General features: G+C 36.8%; 2 non-coding genes and 1 pseudogene across 2 annotated transcripts; all 3 read left to right on the plus strand.

Moving 5' to 3' along the window:
• Positions 1–1238: 1238 nt before the first annotated feature.
• On the plus strand, positions 1239–9312 carry LOC113315070 (annotated as a pseudogene).
• On the plus strand, positions 2355–2445 carry LOC113341840. The gene has a single exon (XR_003356180.1). It is a non-coding gene; the product is annotated as a small nucleolar RNA R24 (small nucleolar RNA).
• On the plus strand, positions 2526–2613 carry LOC113341845. Its single transcript, XR_003356186.1, has one exon. It is a non-coding gene; the product is annotated as a small nucleolar RNA R24 (small nucleolar RNA).
• Positions 9313–9864: the final 552 nt, after the last annotated feature.

A 9864-nucleotide genomic window follows, 5' to 3' on the forward strand; every position in this document is an offset into this window, starting at 1 on the left:
TTATGCACTATCGATATATTAGGAATTGTATCAATCTTGTAACAGCTAATGAACCTCAAAGTTCTGAGATTCATTCAAATCAATATATCGTTTGAGGACTTTTCCTCTTTTCCGAAAAAAAAAGCTTAACCCTTGAAAAGAATGGGGCGGCTACGATATGGTCGGGCCACATACTTTTCCTCTTTATAATATGTGTCAAAATATAAAGAGGGGCCACATACTTGAAGTATGTGGCTTGACCACATCGTAGCCGCTCCGCTTAAATCGGGTATACCCTAATTTGGCCACGCTATTAAACGCAAAGAAAACGCCATTTTTTAAACCGGTTAGCCAATGGCTTGTATGCCATAAACTTCACTACACCTTATTAGCCGGTGGAAACTCTTCCCGGCCCTAGAATCTAAATTTTTTAAACTCTCTCTTCAAAATCGTCGGACTGAAAAATGCCTTCTAGGTCTTACTAACAACAATTTTTCTATCGAAACTCAACAAATCGAGATCTGAAAATCCCCTTTCCTTTTTTATTTTCCTCTCCGAAATTTTCACCAAGATCTTGTTCAAAATCTCTTCATACATTTTTGAAGGATTTTTCTTATGAAAGTGGCCTTCGACACTCTCTCTCTCAAAAAAAATAAAATAAAGGGACATTTTATAAAGTTTTCCTGTTTTGAAATGTACACTTCAAAAGTACCCCATTTTTTACAAATTTTCTAAAGTACCCCGTTTTATTCAAAAAGAAAATTCCATCAAGTTAAGTGTTAAGTGGCAATTATCTTTCCAATTAAAAGTCCTATTTACCCCTGAACTACATCTCCTTGGTAGAGAGGATAAATGATTCGACGATCCCGAAAGAGGATGTAACGATCCTGAACTAGGCTCGGCGAACCTGAAAGTGGTGTAACGACCCTGAACCAGGCTCGACTAACCGGAAAAATATTGTAGAAGATTGATTTTCCACCAACCAAAAACCCCAAGACACTTGGGAATGATAAACCCTTTCAGGGAGTGATGAAACAAACCTGAAAATGATGACACGATCCTGAACCGAGTTCGACAAATTGGAAAAATGATGTAGAAGGTAAACGTACTAACAAGTAAAGGGTAAAGAAGTAAACTTTAAAGAAAGTAAACTAGTATTGACTAACTTGGATGCAAAACTAAACACTTGGGGCACTTTAGAAAATTTGTAAAAAAATGGGTAACAAAAAACGAGGTCAATAAAAAAGGGTACTTTATAAATTCTCTCAAAATTGAAAAAGAAAAAAGAATGAGGGTCTTTCGTTAAGGTGATTTTTATTAAACCTATGATTTGTATCAGATCTTCTTACTGGTAAGGTTTCTGATCTTTTATACGGGGTTGATGATTGAAAAAATGGGTTTTTGGTTTTAATCTTTCTGACTAGATTAAATGGTTAAGGTTAAAATAGAAGTATGCGATAGCAATTGAACCAAATGGCTAAGGTTAAAATTAACATATAATGAACATGTTGTACAATCTTAAATCTTAAACATCCCCTGAGATTGCAATTCCACAGAAATAGATATATGAGAATCAACGTTAGCCTTAAACCCTAACTTCTATAAGACCGACATCATACCCAGTGTTTAGTTTATCATCTGAATCTATAAAGAAATCTAATTTCATCAGATATGTTTGTAATTTTTTTTTTGGTGGTTTTTGCTTTGTTTTTCAAGTCTGTGCATGAAATGAGGTTCTCTATGACGATGCCTGCTTAGTGCTTGCGAACACTCTGGTACATTGATCGTTATTTTCTGTTTCATTTATTTTTTGTTTCAAGTTGTAGATCCTCTATTTATTATTGATTCTGAATTCATTTATGTGATTTTACAGGGAAATAACAAAATCAAGCTTGAAATAGTCATAAATCAGTTATGATGAAGAAGGAATTGAAAAGTTTGGCCAAAGCTATCTTGGGTCAGGTATATCAGGCTTACCCCCAAATTTTATTTTGTTATGGTTTTTTGGTCATGTGGTCTAGTGGTATGCTTTTGGCTTAAGTTGCGAGAGGTCTCTACTTGAATTCAATTTGGTTTAAACAATGTATCAGTATTAAAGATCATGTTATTGTGTGATTCATGTATTTTCTTTGTGATGGATCAATTTAGATGCGTTGGTTAGGCACTCTTGCTTGATGGGTGTGTTTGTTTGACAGGCACTTGTGCTGGCATGGGGTCATGCTATTTCATCTGTTACCTTACCTTTGCATTCTTAGTTGAGTTTGACTTGCACATAACGGTTTAAAATTATTAAGCGGTGATGAGCAGCTAATATATAAGAAACTCATGTAGGCTGTGATGTAGTTGTTTCATTCGGATAAGTCTATTTTTTGTCAAAAGCAGTGATGAGCAGCTAACATGTTAGAAGATCCCATGTAGGAAGTGGGTTCTTCTATGAAATACTCTTACGCTTGGCTTCTGAGCTTTTGTTGACTGTTAGATCAAATCTTGTTTCATTTCAAATATTATAAATTGGTTTCCTTAGCAAAAGGAAAGAATACCTGTCGTAAGCAGTGAGCAGCTAACATGTAAGAAGAACCCTTGTAGGAAGTGGATTTTTCTATGAAATATTCTTACGCTTGGCTTCTGGGCTTACATTCACTCAATTTGAGATCTGTTTGTAACGATATGAATCTCGTGTGGGGTTTTCTTTTGGTTGAGTCACTATTGAAGATCTAAGGTTTTCTTTATTAGTACGCCAAATCTTTAAATTTCAAGTTTAGTTGAAGTTATTTTAGCTGGGCATGGTTTTAATCCGAGCCTTGCTATTGTGCACTGAATCTTTGTTTAATTTAGAGCTGTCCCTGGTACCAGGATCAATTTCAAATTGAACCCTCAGTGTAAAACTGGTCCTGTCATCAGCGATAGTTTCTAATTGTGCTATGATACCAGGCTCTCTTAAATCCAGCCCAGAAACACACTACACACGGGAGTTTCATTTTGACAGAAGTGACTCTGTTGGATTAATAAAAACTTGATCAATCCTTTATTCATATTAAGGTATTAAGTTAGGAAACTAAAGTGACTCTGTTGCTTATACATATGTCTAGTGTTCTGATACTGCAAAAACATATGGTCGTTTGACTAGGTACTGAAGTTTGTCTTCATAATTCGTTAATAAATAGCATCAATCATCTCTCATGACTGACATCAATTAGCAAGGTACCCATGATCAGTTTCTTGACCCCAATATCATAGATAGAGAATAGCTAAACAGGTAGAATAAAAGAACAAACAAATTGCAATTCGAACCTTAGTTTTATTGCTTAAGTGAAAGATTTTTACAACGTTTTCCTTCAAGGTAATTTCTGCCATAGGAGTTGTACCCTTTTTCTTCAGGTACTCTCTTGTAGCACTACTTCTATATTCTAGTCATTCTAGGTTTGGAAACTCCCCTATGTTTGTAATCTTCTAAAAATAGGACTTCTAAGTTTTCTTTCTAGGATTAGGAAACTACTTCTAGAATTACTAGGAGACTGCTTCTCGGCCTATACCTAAAAACGGATCAACCCATGATGATGAAGATGGTCCGGTTCAAACTACCATCTCCATGGGAAGGATCAACTAGCAAGCTACCCTGCAGGCTGCTACTGTAGTTTTAGTTTGGGTAAATGTGGCTAATGATGACTAGAACTTAAACCAACTTTAGTGTCGCATACTTCTTTGTCCTAGTCCCAACTTTGTTTTACCTAAAAGTCCATGACCTTTTGAGAATCCAGCAGTTACTTCGAGTCTAAAATTTCTGTGGCTCATCAATTTATCTGTTATGGATGGAATCCGTAACTGCTTATGAGAGCCAAAAATGGAATTCTAGTAGCTAATATTTCATGAAAAGGTTGCAGCGTTTGTAGGAACTTGCTCTATTCTTCTCTTCTAGTAGTAGTGATCATTGACAAGACATATAAGGTCATCGTTACGCGGAATTTTTTTTCCATCTTTACCGAACCTTATAAAAATGTTTGAAAAATTACAATCTTCATAAACTGTTTTGAAGTCCAGTGAATCCCATATTGTGATCAATGAAGAGTCAGTGAGCTTCAAAAACATGGAACTGATAATTTGAAGCTCAAAAGTACACTTTCATATGAAATTCTGGTTCTTGATATTACAAACTTTTTATATTCGGATATTTAGAAGATCAAAGTATAAAACTCGCTTATTGCACCAAAGGGTCCAAAGCTCATAATCCTCATTCTAAAGCCGACACATTTTTTTCCCCTGCGAGACCTGTCGGCATACTTAATGCTTCTATGGTTAAGCTTCAGAGAGTTTATAAGAGTTACCAGGACTCAGGGAATCTCGCAGATTGTGCAATTGTGGACTTGTGGTGGAGGAGCTTTGATAAGCAAATAACTATTTCCTTAAGCAAGTAGCATATTGGTTTTTTTTTTTATGCTGATCTAATTTGTTTACGCGCAAGTGTTATAGGTGGAGAGCATTGGACTTTTCTTCTCTCAATCAAAGTTCAGCATCTTTCTTCAACGTTGAGAATCCAGAAACCGCTGTTTCACGATGGGACATGAGCTGCCAAGGTACTGCTCCCTTGACCAACCATATAAACATTGTTGCAAAGTGTTGTGGTTGTATATATATTTTTTTTCTGTGGCGGACTTGATCGTTGAATTTTGCATTTAGATTCTTGCCCTTTTACAGATCATGCTTTTGTTCCTTTCCGATATACTCCAAAGTTTAAAAAAAAATCGGTTCTGCTCAAAGGATCACTGTACACAATTGTACTGTTATTTTGCGAAAAGTTTATCCAGGGTTTAAGGTTTCGAGTTTGTATTTTATTATGGGTAAGGAGTAGGAGAAGAAAAGCTCTGTATCAACATCACTATGTCCACAACTTATAGATTTGCTTAACATCAATCCTCCAATAAGTAAGACAGAATGTTTCCCTCTCTCCCTCCCTGAGAGTTTAAAAGAAGAGATTTTTTAACAGTTCATTTTTTTGGTTACACAGGTGGTATTTGGAGAAGTTTTTAAAGGGTGAATGGGATGAAGAAGAATGTGTTTCAGAGTGGAAAAAAATACAGAGCTCGTCTCTCTGTAAGCTCTTCTGTTTGTCTTATAGGATTTCTTTATATATAATGCTACCTCTTTGTTTATGAAGTTTGACCTGATTTTGACTTGATTTTGATTTTGGTAGGAACATCTGGAGGTGAAACAACTAGTGAGGTTCTTGGAAGAAGAAGCTGATGCTGGGTTTCCAACTTCTACTGAATCAAGGTTGGTAATATTGATTTGTGATTTTGTTTTCGTTTCCATCGTGTATACGAACTACGAACACGGTATTGGTTGACAATTGTGTATAAATGATGGTTTCAATCACTTTTTACATTAGTCGTACTAAGCAAAGTAATCTTTGAAATATGGCATATTGAATCTAGTAATCATCTTTCAGGAACAATAGCATGGCCAATCACTGCTATAACATAAATCATACTTAGAGTGGACTCATCAATCGATGCTAGAATTTGGGGTTTTATAAGTGCTTAAACTTCTAAAATACGCGGTTCGATTGGCAAGCCTGATAAATCACTCAGTATCATTCTTGTTTAGCTTTTTCCTCCCAGATAAACATATTTTTCAGCATATTGAGTTGTTCAACCGAGGCTTCTAGTGTTAACATCACTAGGATATTACATTCTTGAATATTTGTTTTCGTCGAGTTCAGATTATTTTTGTAATGTAGAAAGCATGTTGGAGCGCCTTGGTGGCTAAATAGGTTGATTACTTGTTTGTTATCTGCAAGCATGAGAAGGCTGCTATAAACACTCAAGGGTTTTGATTTTTGTATGATAAGCGGACCAAACTTTAATCCGTACCCATACTACTCCTAATGGGTGTAGATAGATAATTGCAGTTCCCTTAAGAATGTCCATTTTGAAATGTCTGTTCTGAGTATCACCCTAGATCCAGGCCTATGTCTACTTAGGCCTGTTAGTTGTAATGGGTCAGGGATAGCTCGTGCTTCGATGTCATAAAAAACCACTGGCCTGTTAGTTGTAATGGGTCTGAAACGTTTTAGGCTACTAAAAGTCTTCATGGCACAAAAATAGCACTTAGGAAACGAAATTACCTGCAGTTTGGCAATATTAGCACTCGAATCAGTAAGATTAAAGCAGAAATTAGTGCCATTTCGATATCTGGTGAACAGGACAGTAGTACTAGACTTCAAGAATTAAGTGCTAGTCTTAGCCATTGGTATGATATAGAGGAAGATTTCTGGAAACAGAGAGGGAAAGAGGACCCAAAAAGATTCAGAGATAGGAACACTGTGTACTTCCACAACAAAGCCAAGTTTAGGAAAGGAAGAACTCAGATTGACTCGTTACAAAATAACTTAGGCAGATGGCTTAGTGATAGGCAAGACATAGCTAAGGAACTGCTCCATCATTTGTCGAGCATGAGTAAATTTTCTAAACCCCCTTCTCCTGATTCTTATTTGAATTGCGTTCATCCCTGTATTTCTCATGAAGATAACTTTAATGTTAACTGCTATACCTGATTCTGATGAGATTAGAAACACTGTGTTTGATACGCAACCGTGGACAACACCAGGACCTGACGGCTTTCCACCCGTTTTTTACCAAAAAATGTGGTCTACTATTGGTCCTGATGTTGTCAACATGGTGCAGCCGTGCATGCCTTCTTCCATTCTAAATTTTTGCTTAAACAATTGAGTCATAACTTCATTATGCTTATCCCTAAAACCAATTGTCCAAAAAAACCGGTCGACTTCAGGCCAATCAGCCTTTGTAATGTAATTTACAAAATAATTTCGAAACTGCTTGCTAGTAGACTTCAAACTGTTTTGGACAAAATCGTTGCTCCTTCGCAAACTGCTTTTATCAAAGGTATTAATAATGGATAATATTGTCATTGCACATAAAATGATCGATTCTATGAAGAAATGCAAAGCTAGGGATGGTAGTATGGCCATAAAATTCGATATGTAAGGCATTCGGTAGAATAGAATGGCCTTTTTTGTTACATATTTTATCTCAGCTTGGTTTTTCTAACGACTGGTGCAAGTTGATTGAACAGTGTATCACTAGTGTGACTACATCCGTTCTTTCAAACGGTTCACCAGGTTTGATCTATACCCCACAAAGAGGTTTGAGATAGGGTGACCCCCTGTCTCCTTATCTCTTTATTCTCTGTATGGAGGCTTTGTCTAGGTCTATGTCTGCTGCTGAAATGAATAATCAGATCAGTGGTGTTTAGGTAACAAATTCTCGCCCCTCTATTTCACACTTATTTTTCGCCGAACTGTCTCATATTCATTAGAGCTAGATCTAGAGAAGCGAGACAGCTTGCCAGTATTATAGAACAATTTAGTAAATACTCGGGGCAAGCAGTTAACTTTGAAAAATCAGCTTTAGCCTAAATTCAGTCCTAAGGTCCCAGGTCATGTTAAAAATGACATATCTAATACGCTTCAGATTAGGAGGATGGCTCTCCAAGAAAATTATTTAGGTGTTTCGTTATTACTTCAGACTAGCAAAACAGAGTCCTTTAAACCTCTTCTAGATAAGTTTAAAGATAGGCTAGCTATTTGGAAACCAAAATTTGAATTTCTGAATGGTCCTGGTAGGGCAGTTATGAACCAAAGTGTTTTAGGGGCTGTTTCCCATGCCAAAACAATTGACGGGTAAAATGGATGCTATCCATTTAGATTTTTGGTGGGGTAAAGAGGAGAACAAGGGTGTTTACTTTAAGGGATGGAGTGATACTAATCTTCCAAAAGACCTAGGTGGTATGAATATAAAGAAAACGTATATTTTCAATAAAGCTCTCCTTGCTAAACTGGCATGGAGAATAATAACTCAACCATCTGATTCTTGGGTTCAAGTTCTTGAATCTAAATATTTTGTCAATGCTAACTCTATTCATGATATTGTTGGTAAACAGGGGTCTTGGATTTGGAGTGGGATCTGCAGAGGGCTTGACATCGCAAGAAAACATTCTATTTGGAAAATTGGTACTGGTAAGTCTATCTCTATCCGGAAAGACATCTGGATTCCAGGTAGAGATAGCCCCCCCTCTTCTCATTATTATTCCTCTACTTACAAAACAGTAGATCAGCTTATCGACCATGCCAACAAATCTTGGAAGATTTAAATTCTAGAATGTAGACAGTTAGGCAAGTAACTAGTATTAGAATTCCCTTATTTGGTGAGGACAAACTTAGATGGAAACATACTAGGAATGGTGATTTCAGTGTCAAGAGTGCTTATAGAGCCATTCTAGATGATCATTTAGTAACTCATCCTTCCAAAAATAACTCCAATGTAGATTGGAAATACTTTTGGAAATGTAATCTTCCTGCCAGGGTCAAACATTTTTTTTGGAAATGTATTCATGGGTGTCTGGCCACTATGGACATGCTATCTAGGTTCACTAAACACAAAAATAATCTGTGTATCTTTTGTGGCAACCACCCTGAGACAATGCAGCATCTTATTGTTGAGTGTATGATGACTAAAAGGATTTGGCAGGTGGTATCTCCTACTAGCCCAGTTCTTAACTCTGCTTTTAATTTTCATAACTGGCTACTTGGTTTCTTCAGCACCTCAAATAATATTCATGATTGCTCTCTTCTGGAAAACATAAGCTTTGTTCAATGGCACATTTGGAAAAGTAGATGCAAAAATGTCTTTGAAAACTTGCAGGTTATGCGGATGGAGTGGCTGGACATATTTCTATCCATGTCAATGATTGGCACCACATACAGCAAACAACCATTATTGATCGTTGTATGACCTTGCATACAGATGTCAACCACTTTTGGAAACCTCCTACTCAGTCGATAATGAAAATTAATTTTGATGCCTCTTTTATAATTCATCTCCATCTGGAATAGGACTACTTGCTCGGAATAGTACAGGTCTACCACTGGAGCCAAAGGATGCACTAAGTTAACTACAGACCCAGAACAAGCTGAAGCTGTAGCTTTTCTAGAGGCAGTCACTTGGGCTAAGGAGAAAAGGCTAACACAAGTTATATTTTTGGAGATTGTTCAAATGTCATCAATGCCGTGATGGGAATTTCTCAGCAGTCAAGTGAACAAATCTAAACTTTATTTCAGATGCTTTAGTTTTGCTTAAACAGTTTAGTTTTTGGTCTTGTGTTTGCTCTCACAGAGACACAAATAATGTAGCTGATGTGATCAGCAAGTTTGTTAGGACTTCCTCAATTTTAAATCTTCCACTCTAGTTGAGCAATGAATGGATCTGAACGATTTGTAAAGTCCTTTTTATTAATGAATTTCTTTCCTGTTAAAAAAAAGTGTTCTTTCACCTGCATGCCCTATGTTCCTGAATTTTAAATATGCCCCTGACAAGTCGGATGATAGGCGAGTTTGATGTTGCCGTTAATATCATGCAAGACGGCAACGCCAATCCTTCCATATTCTGAATGATAGTCGGTGTGACTGTCAGTTTACAGCACCCATAGATCATCATAAACTCAAGGCAAAGAAAGGAATTAAGAGTGTGGAGAAACCCAAGTACGACATAAATTGAAGTCGTAGATCAATGAATGAAGGGAATGCGAACAGTGTTTTTCACAGGAATCTGTTTCTTCGTCATGAAACTCGTTACCCAGATACGTATATACCCTCAGAAGCCTAAGAAATGAGAGCTCCCCGAGTGCCGGTAGCTTTTTAATATTTCTGCAGACAGAACATTAGCTCTGGAGTCTAGCCTCACCAAGTTTGGTAGGCAAGATGAAACTCCCATCAATGAGGGAAACTTTGAACCCATGAAGTGACGCCAAATTAGCGAACTCTAAAAAATAACTTGAGGTTGTGAAACTTCCATCACCACAACATCTAGCATT

The sequence above is a fragment of the Papaver somniferum genome, chromosome 1, assembly GCF_003573695.1.
Source record: "Papaver somniferum cultivar HN1 chromosome 1, ASM357369v1, whole genome shotgun sequence".
Taxonomy (NCBI): Eukaryota; Viridiplantae; Streptophyta; class Magnoliopsida; order Ranunculales; family Papaveraceae; genus Papaver; species Papaver somniferum.